General features: G+C 44.5%; 1 protein-coding gene across 2 annotated transcripts in view; it reads right to left on the bottom strand.

Moving 5' to 3' along the window:
* The window catches only part of JSRP1 (junctional sarcoplasmic reticulum protein 1), a 194,869-nt gene that overhangs the window by 24,629 nt on the left and 147,732 nt on the right, over positions 1 to 22,508 (bottom strand). The window lies entirely within an intron of this gene.

Below are 22,508 nucleotides of genomic sequence, written 5' to 3'. Positions count from 1 at the left end.
GGCAGAGATGGAGGGACATGAATCTGGGGGCAGAGATGGAGAGGACATGAATCTGGGGGCAGAGATAGAGGGACATGAATCTGGGGGCAGAGATGGGGGACATGAATCTGGGGGCAGAGATGGAGGGACATGAATCTGGGGCAGAGATGGAGGGGACATGAATCTAGGGGCAGAGATGGGGGGACATGAAACTGGGGCAGATATGGGTGGAGCATGAATCTGGGGGTAGAGATGTGGGGACATGAATCTGGGGGCAGAGATGGGGGACATGAATCTGGAGACAGAGATGGAGGGGACATGAAACTTGGGGCAGAGATGGAGGGGGGGACATGAATCTGGGGGCAGAAATGGAGGGAGAGACATGAAACTGGGGGCAGATGAAGGGTGTATATGAAGCTGGGGGAGATAGAGGGGGGACATATAATTTACGGGTGACTGTAGGAGGATTATACTGTGTGCAGGCACATGAAAAATTAATGAGAATCGGCGGAGTAAACATAAAAGTGGGTGCGGCTAAATTTGCTGTGGCACGTCGCACATTTTGTCCCTCTTTTGGTTCTTCAAAAGTTGGGAGGTATGGGTACAGGGGGCAATGGAAAGATGTTAGAAGGTGGACGGGGGGGGGGATTGTTGGGGCATCGGGTGTGCGGCACTGCGGAGAGGAAACTAGGGCAATAATATATAGTATATAAGTTTTTAGCTGGAGAACTACAAAGCACACAATACCTCCAAAGGTATGTGTGCTTTGTATTAATAATGATGTAGGCTGCTATGCTACTAGCATAGCAGCCTGTTTGGGGGTGGGACTTTCACTTTAAAGGAGTGTTCACATTGCGTTTTTGGCCTCCCTTGCCGGGATACGTTGGTAACCAGTCACAATCAGCTACCCACTTATCCCTGCACGGAGAACTGCAGGCCCCCCTTTTTTTTTTTAATGTCCAGTTCTTCGAGCAGGGATAAGTTGACAGCTGATTCTGACTGGTTACCAACGTATCCCGGCAAGGGAGGCCAAAAACGCAATGTGAAAAAGCCCTGAGGATTTATTAGGAGGGCTCTTATAAATGGTGTTGGCTCTCTATAGGCGCTGTCACACGGAGCAGATTTTACCTGCAAATAGAATCTGATTAAGCCTTGTAATGCTGCTAAATAAAGGTAAATTTAATACATAATCGGTATATCGCAACATAAAGTAGTTTTAAAATGGCGGGGGGGGGGGGCAGGCACTTAGGCTGTATGGGGCCCCAAAATTCCTGATGGCGACCCTGCTTGTGGAATGTAGAGATATATTTTTTGATTAACCTCATATGCTACGCATTAGCCCTAGGCAGTGGATTCTATGTGTATTATAGCAGCTCCTAGATTGAGGCAGTAACCATATGCATCAGGAAAACGTTCCCTACATAATATCTAATTGCAGCTATAAGCACCGTGGGTTTCTATTTTTAATCTTTTGGATATATATGGGATTTTATATCAAACTAGTAAAAGTTAAGTTTTATTTTATAATCTCACACATCTTTGCCATTGATCCTATTATTCAATTAGTGTATGAAAGTACTATCCAGTGGAATAATAATTCCGTATATAGGGCCCCACTTTCAATTTTGCTCAGGGCCACATACCGGCCCTGACTGTAGTATGTTTCCCTTATTCATCATTGCATGATGTTAAATACATGAAAATATTACAAAGACAAAGAGGTCAGCCTTCTAAAAATCTAAAACTTGGGAATATCATGAGGAAGTGAATCCCATACATAGGGCCAGATACACAGATTTATATAGGCCCTTGAGTAAGAGCGTTAGTTGGCAGCTTTGCAGCAAAACTAACGTGGTGGCAGTGTGTTCCTGTAAAAGCAGCAGCAACAAAAGAACACCTGAAATTAGGTGGTTTTGCTGCAACAACCCCTGGTGGAGTCACTGTAGGTGTTCCGTATCTTTAGAAAACTGTATGTAAGACCTGGTGCAATAGATGACAATTTGTGGGTTTAAAACCATTGAGGTTTTTGTTGTAGCATGTGGATGAGATTTGCACAAATCTCATTCACTGTGCTGCTACTATAGGAGGCAGCAGGTTAGCTGCTTGTGAGTTTGCAGCAAAATAGTATAATGACTCCCTTTCGCCCCCACACAGTCTAAGGTCCCCTTCAATACTCCCAAAAAATATAATGGTCTCCTTTTGCTCCCACAAAGCATAATCACCCCTTATGCCCCACACAGTGGCAGATCCAGGCTTTGCGGGGCCCTGGACAATTAACTGTGGTGGGGCCCTACTTACAAAAACCCGACATGTAGGTTTTTTTCTGTCCGCTTGAAAAGTCGGACATCTTTAGGACAGGCACGGAGTGTATAACAATGCACCCGATGTCCATTTAAAGGGGCTCTATCAGCAAAATTATGCTAATAGAGCCCCACACATGCATGAATAGCCTTTAAAAAGGCTATTCAGGCACCGTAAATGTTATATTAACCCCCGATCCCGTTATTAAATAAAAGCATAAAAACATATATGCAAATCATACCGAACGTGCATCGGGGCGGTGATGCACGATGCCGCGTCTGTCTTCTTGGAGCGATACCCTCTGGTCCCGTCTCTTCTGCCGGCTTCCTACTGGTCTTCTTCCGGCTTGAGGTCTTCAAATCTCGCGCCTGCGTAGTACTTAATGGCAGTTCGCAAGCGTGCAGTACGCTCGTGTAGTTCTACGAGGACTGGCAAGTGAGCCTGCACAGTTCTGCTCCGGAGGGAAGCGCTACTACGCAGGCGTGGGATTTGAAGACAAGAAGACGGAAGAAGACACGGAACCAGAGGGCGTAACTACAAGAAGACAGAAGAGGCAGACGTGCCCGAAGATGACGTAGCATCGTGCATCCCCGCCCATGGTGCACGTTAAGGTACGATTAGCATATATGTTTTAATGCTTTTATTTAAAAATGGAACCGGGGTTTAATATAAGATTTACGGTGCCTGAATAGCCTTTTTAAAGGCTATTCACGCATATGTGGGGCTCTATTAGCATAATTTTGCTGAGAGAGCCCCTTTAAATAAATGCAGAATGTCAAAGGGACTAGGAGTCCGGAAAGCCCAGAGCAGTAAGTAATAATGAAATCTGGATTTGACGCCTGGTCCTGATGTTTCCAATGCCAAAGTAGTATTAAAGGAAGTGCTCACTGTAGGCCCCCAGGCATTGTAGACCCCAGCACTTGCCAAGAATGGCTGGGTTTGGATGACAGCCCAGCCCATACACAAGACCAAAGCCACATAGTAGTGATCTATACTTAATAAATCTGGATGTTTTACAATGGTATAGTCAAAATCCACATTTTATGCATTCTGTGGAAGTATCTCAAAATATGCCACAATATGATGGAGCATGCAATAATTACTTCTCTACGGGAAACATATGCAATCCAATAGAAAACAACAACTTTGTATTCCTATGAAAGTCATGAGGAGTTATTCTAAATCTCTATACGCCTCTGGATGTGCTGTAAACTAAATTAAGCTGTACTCCAATAGTGTGAATGAAATTTTACCTACTATTTTTTTGTTAACACTTGCAACACTGCTAATGGCCAGCAGGGCGGGGGGTAGTTAGCCAATATGTCTAAGCTTTATGATGCCACTTCACCTTTAAAAAAAGCACTCTGCCTGCTTGGTTGTCTTGCCAATTGTAATGATTATCTGGTCCTTACTTAGCTTCTTTTTTTATTTTTTTTTGGACCCTGGTTTGTTTCTATTATTCTGCATATGCGTGTTGTTCTCATCCTTATCCTCAACGTCAACCACGTAATTGATCAATCACCATGATTCTTGGATTATAAATTTGTTTGCTAATCTGGCACCATTGATTGTTTACACATTAATGACCAGACTTGCCTAACTGGATTGGCCACGCATTACTGACCTGGTTCTACCTTGGTTCACAAACTTCTAGTTCCTGTGCATCTAAATTGCCTTGTAGGGGCCTAGGGTGCAGACATGGCGGCTCCTTAGACTCTGTGCCCTTAGACTAGGGCTGGGCGATTACAACTTTAATCAAAATCCCGATTAATTGAATTTTATTGTAGAATACGCCCCATTTTACACCCACTATTTATGTGTCATACCATACCACTGAAATTCTGCTTCAGTTATTCACATATTGGATATTGTATAGTTAAAAATATATCCTTAAAGGGGTTGTCCCATGAAAAGCATCCTATCTATACGGGTTTATGTGGATTTAAGACTTTTCCTAAATACATTGCTTTATGAAAACTGCTTTGTTTGGCCGCTATCTTAATTTATTCACTTCATTGTTGACACTGCGTTTCTATGGCCACTGGGCTTATCTGCTCATTTCCCAAGTGACATAGCTGCCTGCTCTCAGGGCGGGAGGAAGGGGCTGACAAGCAATGGAGCTCCTCAGATAGGGGAGGGAGGAGATGAGAGCTCCAGGATAACTGTGCTGTCTATTTTCAGCTTTTCCACTTATCAATTTAATTGAATTTGGCTGATAAGAGCTGAGATAAGGAGTCCGTTACCTCTGTATGTGATGCAAGCTGACTCAAATCCAGCTCTGCTACATCAGTTTCCACATCAGCTTTATACTGTGGTAATGCATTTATAACCAATCCCTCATTACTGACTGCAAACAAAGCAGATAGCAGAGCAAGTGAAACCCCGCCCATCAATGTGCCGAGAAATCCAGGAAGTGAAGAGATGCTGCAGAACAAGAGTTATGGGAATACCCCTTTAAGCCAACTACTGTTTAGACTGAATGGCATGGAGGAAAATAATTTATGTAATTTATGTGAGAAAGCTCAAAGCTATTAACTGAGCTGACTTTTGATTTAGGTTATTTACAATTAATTGCCCAACTCTACCATTAGACTAAAGCTCCACGTTGCGTCCTGCAGCAAAAAAGCACTGAGGGAAAAACCACGGTGGCAATGCATCGCAGTTTTTCCAGCAGTGCTTTTTACGGAGTGTTTGCAGAGATTTCTTTTGTGGACTTTCTACTTCAATTATACCTATAGGGAAATAGCAGGCATTTTCATAGGCATAATTGATATGCTGCAATTTCAAAAACTGCAACAGTTTTGGAAATAGCAGCATCTTCGCTGCACGTAATTTACTGAAGTGTGAGGATGGGAGTTGTTCACGCCACGTGGGGCCCCAGCCAGTGACGCGCCTCTAATGAGGCGCTGAGAGATGGCCGCCTCAGGCGGCACTATCAGGAGGGGTGGCATGGAGGAGTGCTGGTCTGCGTGCTTCCCGTCAGGTAAATGACTCTGCAGGTAACTTTACTTGATGGGACACACACAACCTAGGCTTCTCTCCTGCTCCTAGGCTGCCCCAGGTCATTAATCTATGCTTCACTATTAACTAGATCGGCGTCTGCAAGACACCGACCTAGTTAAAACTAAATCTGTGACTCCGTCTTGTAAACTGCATGCACCTACAGCTTACAAGACACCGAGAAAACTGACACAAGACATCCGCTTCTCTATGTAGGAGGCGCAATGCTATGACATCACGCGCCTCCTACGCCGAGACACAGACATACTGTGTGCGGTTATCCTGGGTGACGAAGAGGAGATGCTGGTTGCATCAAGGGCTCCCAAGAAGGTCAGTATAACTTATTTTTTTATTTTTAGCCGAGTTGTGGGTATTTTAAAGGGTTGTTAGGAGGGGCACTTTATATATTAACAGGTGTTATTTATATGAGGGCTATTAGAGGCATTATTAATACAAGGGGGTATTATTAATGAGGGGGCACTATTTAAGGGGCTTTGTGTAGGTGAGGAAAATATGGGTCGGGTGCCTGGAGAAGTGAGGAGTGAAAGATGTCTTTGTTGCAAACTTTACAGAGACAAGTCACAGCTTGAAGAAATGGTCATGATGGTCCAAAGGGAAGAGACGGGAAATGTGAGTGATTAGTCAGAGACATCTCCTTTAAGTCACCACAAAATGTTACTGTGTTATATTCACTGTAATGTTACCACTAGCCCCCCCCCCCCTCGGTATTCGGTCCGGGGGTAAAGGGGGGATGTCTTTTTATTGTCCGTCTCAGGCAGCAGAAAGGCTAGGTTCAACACTGGTCTCAGCCTTAGATTTATATCAATGTGGATGTGACATTGCTGAACATAGATAAGAGGCACAAAGTGTCCTTATATAGTATAAAACATTTCAATTATTACTGTGAAAAATCTGAAATCTTAACTTTCTGAAGAAATGAGTAATATAGCTGCAACAAAAAGAACATAAAAACCTAGAAATGTTATGCATATTTGCTATCATCCGACTAAACAATAGAGGAAGTGTAAGATGTTATTTATGCCACATGATGAACTGCCCAAAATTTAACACACAAAAAAACAACAGTGGAATCGCTGTTTTCTTCTTTTTCCTCATAGAGAGTTAATAAAATCATTACGGTAGAAGATGAGTGAATCGTTTCTTAAAATGTATTTGACATGAACTTTACAAAATCTTCAGATTCTAAAGAGTACAAAATATTGATCACATTAAAGTATGTAGACAGCAGAGAATAAGGATCACATGTCTTTGCTGTTCAAGATGGCTTTCCCATAATGCCTTGCAAGAAGTCCTCATGACAGGGACAGCCAATCATGTGAGGCTACAGGTCTGAAGTCATTCAGTCATTAGGCCTGGAGAAGAAGACTTAGGGCTCGTTCACACGTGAGCAAAGGGGAGGTGTTTGACAGCGGATTTCGCGTCAAAAACTTCCCTTTTACCATGGTGGTCTATGCAGACCGCCAGGCTTCTTTTCTCCGCTAGTGGCGGGCTGCTGCTAGCGGAGAAAAGAAGCGACATGTCCTTTCTTCGGGCGGAAGCCGCGCGGGCACCCTCCTATGTCGGCTCATTCATTTGAGCCGACAGCGGAGGGGAAAGCCACGACCGCGATGGTCGCAGCAGGCGGGTTTTGACCAGAGAGAGAAGTGGCTCGCCTGGATTTTTTTGGAAGCGGTTTTAAAAAAAAAAAGCTCCAAAAAAAGCTTGGCAAGGTAAAAAAAAAAAGCTTCCTAATTAGGAAGCGGTTTTTTTCAGGACCAAAATAAGCCAGGAGGTGTGAACTAGCGGCTAAGGCCCTACATTGCAGATTTTGTTGTTGTTTTTTTTTTTGCCAAAGCCAAGAAAGGCCTCAACAGAAATTGGAAATCTATAGAAAGTTCTTATACTTCTACCTTCTGCTCCATTCACTTCAGGTTTTGGCTCAAAAAAAAAAAAAAAAAAGCAAGAAAATCTTCAACAAAAAAAGCAACATTTCCTCAAAGTGGGGAGTCAGCCTCAAAAGGTTTTTCTGGAATTTAAAACATGTGAGGAATATCAGGAGATGCTTATTATTTGAATTAACAACTTGTTTTTCATATCCAGGTTGTGGGAGTGTCAGTGCTTTTACAGACAGCCTCTCAGCATCCACCCACTGCACCTTGTACCGGCTTGTCATTCACGCCTAGTAAACCCTCTGATGACGTGCAATACTCTCCCTGTCTTTCTACTTGCTGTATACATACATATATGTGCAGGATAGTGTATATCATTTTTATCTGGGCATGTGTGCATACTAGTTGCATTTATCTATATACAGCATATATATGTACGTTGTGTGTGTGTGTGTGTGTGTGTACATACAGTTAAGGAAATAAATATTTGATCCTTTGCTGATTTTGTAAGTTTGCCCACTCTCAAAGACATGAACAGTCTATAATTTTAAGGGAAGGTTCATTTTAACAGTCAGAGAGAGAATATCAAAAATAAAATCCAGAAAATCACATTGTATAAATTTTATAGATTTATTTGCATTTTGCCTAGAGAACTAAGTGTTTGATCCGCTACCAACCATGAAGAGTTCTGGCCAACCGATCAAATAATCATTTCCTTTACTGTATATATTTCTGTGTATGGACCTATATCTGTATTACCTATATATGTGAATATGCATTTATATATCATGCATGTATTTATTCTGAGAATGTCTGTAAAGCAGAATCACAATCTGGCCCCATGATACATTTCCCAGTAAGGCAGAGTTCATAGGGTTCTTTTGCTCACAACAAAAAAACAAAAACCAAACTGTTGGAAAATCATTTGATTTAAAAAGAAATGCATGTGGTTATAAAACACATGCTGTTTTTCAATTTTGGGGCTAAAACACAGCATGTAAACACAGCCTTAGTAGAACTTTTCAAGATGCTGATGATCAAGCATTCACATAATTTGCCATAGCTATAGAAGTACGTATCAACCGCAGAAGATGAAGGTTTTTTTTCTTTATCAAAAAAATGTTATTTTTATCGGATGGATGAATTATGTTGTCTAAAGATGTTTTGCAGAAAAATCCATGTTGGCAAGAAAAAGGTTGTGATGAAACACTGTAAGACGCGAGAGACAGTCATCCAGCTTTAATTTCAAAGTAATTCCTGCCTTGTGGAATTAAGTTGCAAGGCAGCAGGTGCAAAGGCAGAGTTCCAAGCCAGAAGTGGTTAGGTATCCTCTTATTCTCATTTTCTTGAGCAGTGGTTCTCAAGCTTTCTGAAGGCAGGGTGCACTTTTGGCTGAGAATTTTACCAAGAATCCTCACCCCTGTACCGTACTATGTTGCATTTGAAAAATAAATGCCCCTACTTGTATGCTGCCTCTTATTCTTCCTTTCATTGTGCATTTTATCACTGGTACTCTGCCTTATATTCTGTTCTGCCATCGGGAATATTTGGGGCCCCCTCCTTCCTAATATATCTTACAGTTTCCTGTCCTGTGACCCCCACACACAGTATATATAATGTTCCCCAGTGACCCCCAACAGTATAATGCCCCTCAGTGCCTCCACACAGTATATACAGTCCTATGAAAAAGTTTGGGCACCCCTATTAATCTTAATCATTTTTTGTTCTAAATATTTTGGTGTTTGCAACAGCCATTTCAGTTTGATATATCTAATAACTGATGGACACAGTAATATTTCAGGATTGAAATGAGGTTTATTGTACTAACAGAAAATGTGCAATATGCATTAAACCAAAATTTGACCGGTGCAAAAGTATGGGCACCCTTATCATTTTATTGATTTGAATTCCCCTAACTACTTTTTACTGACTTACTGAGGCACAAAATTGGTTTTGTAACCTCAGTGAGCTTTGAACTTCATAGCCAGATGTATCCAATCATAAGAAAAGGTATTTAAGGTGGCCAATTGCAAGTTGATCTCCTATTTGAATCTCCTCTGAAGAGTGGCATCATGGGCTACTCAAAACAACTCTCAAATGATCTGAAAACAAAGATTGTTCAACATAGTTGTTCAGGGGAAGGATACAAAAAGTTGTCTCAGAGATTTAACCTGTCAGTTTCCACTGTGAGGAACATAGTAAGGAAATGGAAGACCACAGGGACAGTTCTTGTTAAGCCCAGAAGTGGCAGGCCAAGAAAAATATCCGAAAGGCAGAGAAGAAGAATGGTGAGAACAGTCAAGGACAATCCACAGACCACCTCCAAAGAGCTGCAGCATCATCTTGCTGCAGATGGTGTCACTGTGCATCGGTCAACTATACAGCGCACTTTGCACAAATAGAAGCTGTATGGGAGAGTGATGAGAAAGAAGCCGTTTCTGCACGTACGCCACAAATAGAGTTGCCTGAGGTATGAAAAAGCACATTTGGACAAGGCAGCTTCATTTTGGAAACAAAAATTGAGTTGTTTGGTTATAAAAAAAGGCGTTATGCATGGCGTCCAAAAAGAAACAGCATTCCAAGAAAAACACATGCTACCCACTGTAAAATTTGGTGGAGGTTCCATCATGCTTTGGGGCTGTGTGGCCAATGCCGGCATCGGGAATCTTGTTAAAGTTGAGAGTCGCATGGATTCCACTCAGTATCAGCAGATTCTTGAGAATAATGTTCAAGAATCAGTGACGAAGTTGAAGTTACGCCGGGGATGGATATTTCAGCAAGACAATGATCCAAAACACCGCTCCAAATCCTCAGGCATTCATGCAGAGGAACAATTACAATGTTCTGGAATGGCCATCCCAGTCCCCAGACCTGAATATCATTGAACATCTGTGGGATGATTTGAAGCGGGCTGTCCATGCTCGGCGACCATCTAACTTAACTGAACTTGAATTGTTTGTCCAAAATACCTTTATCCAGGATCCAGGAACTGATTAAAAGCTACAGGAAGCGACTAGAGGCTGTTATCTTTGCAAAAGGAGGATCTACTAAATATTAATGTCACTTTTCTGTTGAGGTGCCCATACTTTTGCACCGGTCAAATTTTGGTTTAATGCATATTGCACATTTTCTGTTAGTACAATAAACCTCATTTCAATCCTGAAATATTACTGTGTCCATCAGTTATTAGATATATCAAACTGAAATGGCTGTTATAAACACCAAAATATTTAGAACTAAAAATGATTAAGATTCATAGGGGTGCCCAATCTTTTTCATAGGACTGTATAATGCTCCACGGTGTCTCCACACAGTATAATACTTTATAGTGGCCCCCTGGTTATAAAATACTCCCAAGAGCCTGTAACAGTACAATGCTCCACAGTGGTCCCACACAGAATAATGGTCCACAGAGGCCCCACAAAGTATACTGCTCCACAGTGGCCTCACATAGTGTAACGCCTCAAGCTACTTCATTAGTAGAGATGTGCGAAATCCTAATCTGTTTAGACAAATATTTGTGAGATTTCCTCCCCAGGTTTTTTTCCGGGAATTATTCTACTATGGGGTCTCCTCAGACCCCAGAGTATAATAAGTGGAGCTCCAGGGGAGGATAGGAAAAAACACTTAATACTAACCTTGCCTCAACTCTCCTAGGCATCCTCTTGGCATCGTCCTGTGGTCACCCCACATCCTCTTCAGGACTCTAGTAACTCCATGTTCCTTGGGGGTCACATCTGAGGCCTGTGATTGGGCCTCATCAGACATGTGGGGTGTGTTAACGTCAGTGTGCCCCATGTTTATCGCTGAAGCCCAATCACAGGCCTTAGCAGTAACTACTGGGGCATCACCGGATGCTCAGGAGAGTTAAGTATAAGTCATTGTTATTTTTTATTCACCTCCTCTGGGTCCACTGTGCATCCTACCAGTGATGGCAAGCAATCCTCTGGCAGTCTTTATGTAACTCCCCCACTGTTGCAGAAAATGGCAAATAGCCCCGAAAGTCTAAATTTTTTAGTATAGCTAAGAATTGATTCCCCCACGTCCAAACCGCAGCACAACAGATGGGGTATTCCTGCCCCTGTGTGCGGTTTAGGACAGGTGGAATTTTAATTATGTCAAATTAAATGCAGCCGTTATCCCCCCTATAAGAAGGTAAGAGGAACCTCCTCCCCTTGTGTTTTTTTTCTGTCCTGTGTCAGGACAGGTGGAAGGAGGTTTCTCTTACCTCCTTACCTTCCCTTGCTTCCCCTGAATGGCCTACCATCTCTTCGTTGCAATCGCGGCGGTCGGAAGCTCTGGGAGTCCGGCTGCGTCTGCGATGTCGGCCGGCTTCCGGATGCCGTCGGAGACGCGCTGCAGCGTCTCCAGAGGGAGGAAGCTCTGCATCGTCTCCCCCCTTATTTGGATAGAGGGGGGAAATAGAATTAATATTTCAGGGGAAGCAAAGCTGGGGGGGTGCCTGGGTTGGATCCAGGTTCCCCCTGATAGCTGAAAAGATTATTTATTTTATTTCATAAATGCCTATGGGCGTGGGGAGGAGCCAAGCCTCCCCTCCCTCTTTCTTGGGGCTATATATTTCCCCTTGGTCAGAGCACTTGTGCTTGCTCTGCTGTTAGGATCAAGCTCAGCTGTTCCTGGCGTGTTATACTTGGTTCCTTGCAAATTACGGTTTCTGTTTGTGGTTGTTCCACGGTACTGGTTCCAACCTAGGCTATGTTTTTTTTTATACTTTAAACACTGAATGTTGTTTATGTCTTTTTCAGATGTCTTCCTCTCCTAAGGATGACGAACCACCAAGACGAAAGGGGACGGCTAAGCGTAGACATCTCGCTTGTAGAGGCTGCGACATTCCTCTTCCGGACGGTTATGAGTTCAACAGGTGCCGTCAGTGTCGGGCCCCTCCCCCGGAAGAACCCGCTATGCGCGATATGATCGCCTGGGTTAAAGAGTTCGTCTCGGATACCATGCAAGAGATGAAGGATTCTCTTTATCATACCGCCAAAAGACCTCGTCGAGAGTCGCGGCCTTTGTCATACCCCTCTGAAGGGGGATCTAACACGGGAGAAGTTTCCTCCTCTGATGAAGATCCTGAGCTCGTGGGATCCGCTTTTCCTGTGGAAAGAATGCCAAAGCTGCTTAAGTCCATCCGTCCAGGCGGGCGTGATGTTGACGAGGGGGAAGCCTCGGATTCCACCTATAGAAGGTCCAGGGCCTTCCAAGTGGATCCAGCCCTGGCCAAGGCTATGGAAGCCGAATGGAAACGCCCAGACAAAGCGTTTTTCCAGTCCAAGAAGTTCAAACTGATGTTCCCCTTGGATGGTGGTGATCGAATTGGCTGGATGACTCCTCCCAAAGTGGATTTCACTGTAGCCAAACTTTCAAGGCGTACGGTTGTGCCATCAGAGGATGGTTCTAATCTGGCTGATCCTATGGATAGGCGTACTGAGTGTGTCCTCAGACGTATACATTCTGCTGCTGCATCTCAAGCCTCCATCGGAGTGGCCTCCTCTGAAGTCTCCAACAAGCTACGGTTAGACCTGGCGAGACTCCAGCGCGACATAGATGATGGGGTTCCCCGCGATGACCTGCTGGCATCCTTTTCATCCCTCCTCTTGGCAGCAGACTTCCTGGCGGCAGCTTCCACCTATCAAGTAAAAGTGGCCGCCAAGGGCATGGCCTTATCTGCTGCAGCCAGAAGACCCCTCTGGCTTAAACCGTGGAAGGCAGACAACGCCTCCAAATATAATATTTGCGCTCTTCCATTTGAGCCTGGTCGGTTGTTTGGCAAGCGTCTGGACGAAATCATGGAGGGACTTGCTGACAGTAAGGGGAAATCCCTTCCACAGTCATACAGGAATAGACCCAGCACCTCGTCTCGTGATAGAGGCTCATACCGCCAGTCTTCATCCAGAGGGCAGTATTCCAGAAGATCCGGGTTCCAGGCCAGAGGATCTGGCCGTCGCTCTTCTAAGGAAGAGCCCAAGAAGTCTTTTTGACAATTACTGCCTACCTGTCGGAGGTCGCTTAACAAAATACTTTCCAGCCTGGCAACAAAACATCCAGGACCCTTGGGTCCTCCAACTAATTCAACACGGATACCGCATAGATTTTGTGTCTCCTCCTCGCGACAAGTATACCGCAACCTGCTCTTTTTTCAATCAAAAGCAGGTGTGGCTGGAAAGAATGATCTGAGAATATCTGGAAAAAGCGGCCTTAGAGCCAGTGCCACCGGCCGAAGAGGGCTTGGGCATATATTCTCCAGTCTTTCTCGTGCCCAAAGTATCAGGAGGCTGGAGGTTAATAATCGATCTCCGTTACTTAAACCAGTTCATCCGCAAACTACATTTCCGGATGTAAAACATCAAGTCGGTGGTCGCCTTCCTGCAACCTGGCGATGTTCTCGCCACTCTGGACCTCAGAGATGCTTATCTGCACATTCCGATTTGTCCAGCTCACAGGAGATACCTGAGGATAGCCGTTCCTTTGGACGGCCGGTTACGCCATCTACAGTTTGCGGCTCTGCCGTTCGGCATTACCTCAGCTCCTTACGTATTCACAAAGGTCATAGCTCCTATTGCTGCTTATCTCAGGCTGCAAGGCATATTTATGGTGCCCTACCTGGACGACTGGCTGCTGAAAGCTCGCTCAGAGGAGCTACTGGTAAGCCAGATGCGGTTGACCACTTCCTTCCTCCAGAACCTCGGATGGATTATCAACTGGGACAAGTCAGACATTGTACCCTCCACAAGGAAAACCTTCTTAGGTTGCATCCTGGATTCCATCCAAATGACGGTGTCTCTTCCTTCCCAGAGGAAGGAGAAAATCAAAGCAGCAGTCAACCATCTCCGCCAGAACAGCCGTGTGTCAGTCTGAACTGCCATGAAAGTCCTTGGTCTCATGTCAGCGGCTGCGGACGCAGTCCCTTGGGCCCTTTGGCACATGCGCCCGCTCCAGAGCGAGGTCCTACAGAGGTGGAACCGCAGCCCTCTAAGTCTTGATGCACCAATCCGCCTGTCCCTCGATACCCGTCTGTCACTCAGGTGGTGGTCCCATCTAAAGGACGGAAGGTCCACGGTCCAGCCAGTCTGGACCCTGTTGACTACGGATGCACCTCTCACCAGTTGGGGAGCCCATCTAGAAGAGATGCACGCAAGAGGGACATGGAGCTACTTGGAGAAGGCCAAGTCTTCCAATTGGCGCGAGATCAGAGCCATCTACCTGGCACTTCTATATTTTGCCCCCTTCCTTCAGAGGAAGGCAGTCAAGGTACATTCAGACAACCTTACCGCAGTCCTCTACCTGAACAAACAGGGAGGCACCCGGTCACCTGCCCTCCTGAGGGAAACGAATCTAATTTTCTCCTGGGAAGAGAAGAACCTTACCCACATCATGGCGGTCCACATCAGGGGGTCCCTGAATGTATTGGCAGACCAACTGAGCCGGGGTCTGACGGTGTCAGGCGAATGGTCACTGAACAAGCAGATCTTTCTCCAGATTACCAAGATGTGGGGAGTTCCAGAGGTGGACCTGATGGCAACCAGGTACAATGCCAAAGTGGAAAAATTTTGCTCTCTCTACCTGGAGGACGAGCCTTTGGCGGTAGACGCCCTGTCGATTCCATGGAGGTTCAGGCTGGCCTACATCTTCCCTCCACTTTCCATGATACCGAGGGTATTGATGAAAGTCAGACAGGAGCAGGCGTCTGTAATAGCAATTATACCATTTTGGCCAAAGAGGGCTTGGTTTACCCAACTCATTCAGATGAGTCAAGGGACATATTGGAGGCTCCCCCCAGTGCACAACCTGGTCACTCAGGGTGCCAGAGTATGCCAAGATCTCAAGAGGTTCAACTTGACAGCCTGGAAGTTGACCGGTCCCTACCGGGACTAGAAGAATTATCCTCAGCCGTCCGCAACACCATAGCCCACTCCAGGGCTCCAGCTACTAATCAGGCCTATCTCAGGGTCTACAACACCTTTAAAGCCTGGTGTATGGAGAAGCAGAGGTCTTATAATGATCCATCCACACGAAGTCTACTGGAATTCTTGCAGGACGGTCTGGATAAAGGCCTTACTCCTGCCACACTTAAAGTGCAGGTGTCCGCCTTGTCTGCCTGTCTGAACAGGCGCCTGTCACAGGATGTTTTTATATCCAGATTCCTTAAAGGTGCAACCAGGCTAAGGCCTGCTACAAGTCCTCCGGTGCCACAGTGGGACCTTTCTACTGTTTTGATGGGGCTTTGCAGCTCTCCATTTGAACCTATGCAGGAAGCAAGCCTTAAGCTTATGTCTGTCAAGCTGGCCTTTCTTCTGGCGATAACCTCAGCCAAACGTGTAGGGGAATTGCAGGCTCTATCAGCACATGAGCCTTATACAACCTTCTTCCCTGATCGGGTGCAGTTAAGGTTTTTGCCGGGCTTCTTGCCTAAGGTGCCCTCTTATAGTAACCTGAATCAGGTTATTTCTTTACCTGTTTTTTTCCCTTCCCCCTCCTCTCCCGAGGAGGAGAAATGGCACTCTCTGGACCTGGTGAGGTGCTTGCGCATCTACCTAGAACGCACCAGGGAATTTAGGAAAGAAGAAAACTTATTGGTTTCCTTTTCCGGGCAGTCCAAAGGGTCCAAAGTTTCAAAACCTACCTTAGCTAGGTGGATTAAGGAGGCAATAAGATTGTCATTTGAATCTCAGGGGCTCACTCCCCCAGATTTTGCTAAGGCCCATTCCACCAGGGCAATGTCCACTTCCTGGGCAGAGAGGCACTCTGTCTCCTTGGAGCATATATGCATGGCTGCTACCTGGCAGTCTCACTCCACCTTTGTTAAACATTACCGTTTGGACCTACAGAGGTCCGAGGCTACCACCTTCGGTCATAAAGTATTGTCATCTTTATGCTGTGGGGGCCCTCCCTAGGGGTAATCTCGCTACATCCCCATCTGTTGTGCTGCGGTTTGGACGTGGGGGAATCGAGGGTTATGAATGATAACCTGTTTCCCTTAGTCCAAACAGCAGCACAAGTTTTTTCCCTCCCTATATTTACGAGTATTATCTTTATTTTTTACTTTATAAATCAACACAAGGGGAGGAGGTTCCTCTTACCTTCTTATAGGGGGGATAACGGCTGCATTTAATTTGACATAATTAAAATTCCACCTGTCCTAAACCGCACACAGGGGCAGTAATACCCCATCTGTTGTGCTGCTGTTTGGACTAAGGGAAACAGGTTATCATTCATAACCCTCGATTCATTGCAAAAAAATGTGTACCAAAGACTTGGCACTAATGTTTCTGGCAACACCAATATTAAAGGGATTTTCCAAGCTAAAATTATTGATGACCTAGCTTAGGTTAGGTCATCATTATCAGTTTGGATGGGTTCCACCAGCCAGCACCCCCATTGATCTCAGCAGCTGATACACAGAGAATGAAGCAGGAAGGAGACATATCAGCTCACAGTCACATGAATGGTAGCCAAGTTGCAGTAATTGGGTTCAGCCACTACATAGAGAACAGAGTCGTCTGCTTTCTGCTCCATTCTTTGTATATCAGCTGCCAAGAACAGCTGATTAACGGGCGTGCCAGGTGTTGGACTACCAGTGAGCTAATATTGATGACCTTTTCTTTGATTTCTATTTATCCTTCGAAAAATGACATGGCAACTTTGTCCGGTGGGTCATTACGATTACAGCGATACCAAATTTATATTGGTTTTTATTACATTTTACCACTTTTACATATAAAATGTCACTTTTTGAAAATTAAAGATTTTCCTGGGTCACCGTATTCTGATATCTATAACTTTTTTTTACTCTACTGTTGATGGAGATATGTAGGGCTCTTTATTTGCAGAACAAGTTGCACTTTTTATTGATACCAATGTTTGGTATGTAAGACTATTTGATCACTTTTTATTGTTATTTTTTTGGGGAAAGCAAAGTGACCAAAATACATGAATTTGCACATTGCAGTTTATATACTGTATATATATATAATATATATATATATATATATATATATATATATATATATATATATATGGCGTTCACTGTACAGGATAAATAAGGCTATTTTTGGATAGTGTGGACTTATATGTATATGGGGATATTAACAGGTTTGTTTATTTTTGTTTAAATTAGATATTGTTTGTTTGTTTATTAGTCTGCATTGTAACCTATGTTAGTGTGTGGGTTTTTTTTTTTTTTTTACTTTTTACATGTCCCACAAGGTGATTGAAGCTGCGATCTCAGATCCCCATTGCAATGTACTGCAATACATAGTTCCTATAAGAACTGTGTATAGACAGTCAAGAGGCTGTGACCCATTATCTGGTGTAATAATGGCGATACAATCCTTTTAAAAAACACAGTTGAAAATGGGATATGATAGTAACTGAGCTATGAGCAAGACGTCCAGCTACAGGTGTTCCACTGATCTTCTCAAAGGCCATGAAGGTGCACAGTAAGTCAGCAAAGGAAGCTAGAATGGAGGTATATCCTCCTCAGCAATGAGTCTCACTTTTGTCTCAGAAGCAATGAAAGACATGAAGAGGCCTTCACAAGAGAACATCATACTGTACTTCCCAGAATTAAGTTGTCATATTGTATGGTAGCCAAATCCATCTATTTTTCATTTTAGGTAAACTAATAGATCGGTGTAACATTGATTTGATTGTGAACCTTTGGCATTACTATTTCTCCAAAGTGTGCCAGAAATCACTTTTACTTTTCAACATGACAAGGTCAGACTGCATATTGCTTGTGTTACTGTGAGCAGTCTGCATGGCCTAGAGGTGCTACCATGGCCCGCACCATGTCTATCTGAGCATTTGCATGCCAAATACATTCAGCATGGCATAACCATGCTCAGACAGCCATTAATAACCTCACTGATAGAATACCAAGACATGTAAGTGCATGCATTTCTTTACGCAGTGCTCATACTCAATACTGAGTAAACAGACGTTTTGAATATTTTGTTTCCATTTTTTATCATTTGCATATCAGTAACTTGACTAGCAAACTTGTGATTTCCATAATTCCAAGACCTTTCTTTCTTGGTGTTGCAATTTCCATGTTGAGGAGTGTACATTGTCCATTTCCTTTGCTACAAACTGCTGATTTTTGCTGTGTAAAGTAGCCACCAATCAATCAATTTCCCCTTTTAGAGATCATAGTGTAACTAGGCAAATGAGTCCTCCAGAGTGAGTACTCCTAATCGCAGTTAGCCCCTTTAGATCACAGAGGATGTACCCCTACCTTTATCATGTCCATATATCGCCAGATATGCCTGATCATTTCTTTTATAAGCATATATATACACTATACTAGCTGGTACCCGCGACTTCGTCTGCGGTGATTGTAGAAGTGGGTAAATACAGGCGCGGGTAAGGTTTTAGTAGTGTGTATAAGGTATGGGATATGAAATGTAGCTTTGTATCTTGTTTTTGCTGTAATCCAGAGAATACGTGAGACGTTTATGTTGAAGTTAATTTGTATTTCAGCTGCTATATGGTGTTCTGAGAAACTGTACATAGTGTCTTTGGGACAGAGGTATTTCAAGTTAATATACCTCGACATACGACATTGTATGATTTGTTATGTTCCGCCAGTACATGTAAGTTTTGGGCACAGGATACTCTTGAGCAAGCCACATAAAGTTGTCCATGTGAGAAGCCTGGTGTGGCCAAATGTATTCCTGCTACTTTCAGCGTTTGTCCTTGGGATTTATTAATGGTCATTGGAAAAGCCAATTTAAGGGGAAATTGTAGTCGTTTGAATTGAAATGGGAAATGATTTGGTATAATTGGAATGCGTGGGGTTAACACACTGTCACCTTTAGCTGCTCCTGTAAGAATAGTGGCTTCAATGATATTTGTTCCTAGTAGTGTGACACGTAGCCTCGTGCCATTACACAATCGGGGTGCATCCAGATTACGCATAAGTAGAACTGGAACGCCAATCTTCAGTTCTAGTTTATGTGAAGGGACGCCAGGTAATTCTATGGAGTTGAGGAATTCCACAGGGTGTCGCGGATCGTGAAAGGGGTGGAGGGTCAGCAAACATGGCTGCTCCGGAGCGTTGAAGAGGTAGCCTCTTGGAGTATCGTTAAGTTGAGGGGCAAAGTGGTAAAGTATATGTAAATGTGATTGTGTGGGGTTAGGGGCTAGGCTGTAGAGGGCAATAGGAAGTTTTGTGGTTTGCTATGGATATTAATAGGATATTTGTGATAAAAACACTCACCTGATTCAGATGAATTTTTTTTTTTTTTAAAAAAAGGACAATACAGAGAAAGGCTACTTAGGGCTAGTTCACACGGGGGCAAGGAGGCAGATTTTGACAGCGGATTTCGCCTCAAAGTCTGCCTCCATACAATGGTGGTCTATGGAGACCACTAGCGTTCTTTTTTCCACTAGCTGCCCTTTCTGCGAGCCAGCTTCCGCCTGGCAGCAGCAACCTCCGGAGTCAGCCCATTCATTTGAGCCAACTCCAGAAGGGAAATCCGCGACCATGACGGTCGTGGCAAGCGGGTTTTGACCCGAGAGTGAAGCGGCTCCCCGCGTCACTCTCAGTGCCAAAATCCACCCCCCCGTGTGAACAAGCCCTTAGAAATAGCATAATACATATTATAATATTATTAACAGTATGGAAATGAAGGATGGTTATAGAAGAATACAGGAAAGATTTTCCAAATAATACCAACCCATTAAAACTAATGCAAATATAAAAAGCAGTTGCTAGCAGCAACCAATAAGGTTACAGTTCTGATAAGGAGTGCACGTATTTAACCCCCATTCATCCAGAATAAATAACCACACCAAACAGTATTGTGGCAAAGAGTGACGTTAGCCACTCTTTATTAACAACACCAGCACTAGGAGCCAACGGTGCATGCACATCTCTAATGACTCTCCTTGAGAAACTGTCTCCCACCCTGACCAATCCTGTGAGGTTGCCAGAGTCTGTCTAAACTAGCCACATAACTTGTGTCTCTCCACAGACAAGAAAACCTGCTGTGAAGTGGCGTAATTACCACCATAGCAGCAGAGGCAGCTGCCACAGGGCTCAGAACATTAGGAGCCCCGGTGACAGCCGCTACCGCTGCGTTTTTTTGTTTTTTTTTAATAGGCCATTACCGTCTGGAGTTACTCCAGCCCGGTAACGGACCCTATTTATTTACCGATCCTGGCTGGGCCGGGATTGGTAAGTGACACCGCGGGCCCCACAAACACTATCATTATACTCGGGGGTCTTAATGTAATGTAATGATCGGAGGCCCAGAAGAGGTAAGAAACATAAAAAACAGTGTTACTTACCTCTCCATGATCCGGGCAGGCCTCAGGCCTAGTTGTCTGATGTCTCTGACGTCACATGAACCCGGCCTGCGTCCCGAGTCATGTGACGTCTGACATCATTGAAGAAGGCCGACAGCGGAAGACTGCAGCGTAGGAGCCAGGGGACAGGTAAGCAACAGTGTTTTTTTATGTTTTTATTCCCCCGGGTCTCCGATTATTATACTCTGGGGTCTTAAAAGACCCCAGAGTATAATAATTGTTTATGGGTGTCCACAGTGGAGCATAATACTGTGTGCAGGGGCCACTAAGGGACATAATACTGTGTGCAGGGGCCACTAAGGGACATAATACTGTGTGCAGGGGCCACTAAGGGACATAATAGAGTGCGCAGGAGTGCGGAGGAGGGGGGGGTCAGCCGAGGTCTTCGGCGTCGGTCGGGGGGGATGTCAATAGGTCGCCGCGGGGCCCCGCCATTCCTAGTTACGCCACTGCTGTGAAGCTCAAGGTTATTTTGCTGTGGCCCATGCATACCACTCAGTGGCGTAACTAGGAATGGTGGGGCCCCTTGGCGAACTTTTGTCATGCCCCCCCCCAAGAGGGGTACGTGAGCGTGCAGGCTGTATGTGAACAAGAGGGTGACGTGGGGTGCTGAGTGTGTATAGGCAAGAGGGGAAATGGGGGTACAAGCAAGACGGGGGAATGGGGGTGCAAGATGTGTGCGAGCAAGAAAGTGATGTGGAGGGGAGAACCCCCCATTCCACCACACTCTTGCTCACCCACAGCCTGCACCCCCATTCCCCCTTCTTACTCACACACAGCCTGCGCCCCCACGTCACCCTCTTTGCTCACACACAGCCTGCACGCCAATGTACCCCTCTTGCTCATATAGAGTGGAATGGGGGGTGCAGACTGTGAGCAAGAGGGGTACATGGGTGTGCAGGCTGTGTGTGAGAAAGGAAGGAATGGGGGTGCAGACTTTCTCACACACAGCCTACACACCCATGTACCCCTCTTACTGACAGTCTGCACCCTCCCATTCCCTCCTCTTGTTCACAGTCTGCACACCCATGTACCCCTCTCACTCACAGATAGCCTACAACCCATTCCCACAAAAGACACTGAGTCTATCTTAGTTGGTTAAAGGACCTTTGATTACGTCATGTCACAGGTCCTTCAATCTACTAGGATAGTTGCCGGCACAGGGCTTGGGGACTGCGGGTAAGAGATAATTTCGTAATTTCACATAGGCCACTGTCGATTTTGGGTAATTCAGTTCGCTTGCTATGCCCCTTAAGGATCGACCATTTCTGTGGTACACGACAATTACCCTTTTCTCAAAACAACTGTGCACTGCTGTTTCTTACATGATATTTAACGGCGGAAGGTGTGACGTACATCACGACCGAAGATATCTTCATTTGCATGGGTGTCTAAATACTTATTGGTAAACAGTGTATAACAGCACTAATGTCAACAGTAACCAACCCTAATACTAACTAATAGCAACGGTAACAAACCCTATACCATACTATACTAACCCTTATCTCCTACTCAGACCACCTGGCACAAGCAACCATGTAACCAACTCCATTTTTTACTTAGCCCACATAGCAAATCCCATACCAGATTATACCAACCTAACTATCTCAATTTCCTCACGGCTTCCCCTTTCTTCCTAGGGCCACATGGACCTCCTTATATATGGTTTCTTTCAGGCATTTTGCCCATTTGTCACTCTTTTTGAAAGACACAATAGAAATGAGTGAATTAATCTGGTCTTTAAAGGTATAATCACATTACAAGGTCATGGAAGCAGTTTATGCTAGTTTTGCAAAGTTGCTATTAGCATAGTAACATAACCAAGTGAATATTTCCAACTACAGTAACTTTCCCAACTTTCCATAACTAGAAAGACACTACACTACAAAATGATTAACTTGGAGGAAAAGCACCTTCCTTTTAGAACCTGACATTTTAGAAAACTGCTCACTTTTCTGCTTTGAGAAGAGTCTATTTGAAGGAGATAGCCAACTCCTAAACTAAGAAACT

Source organism: Leptodactylus fuscus, chromosome 1, assembly GCF_031893055.1.
Source record: "Leptodactylus fuscus isolate aLepFus1 chromosome 1, aLepFus1.hap2, whole genome shotgun sequence".
Taxonomy (NCBI): Eukaryota; Metazoa; Chordata; class Amphibia; order Anura; family Leptodactylidae; genus Leptodactylus; species Leptodactylus fuscus.
The sequence above is the reverse complement of the archived record's forward strand: the minus strand, read 5'-3'. Positions and strand labels throughout refer to the sequence as shown.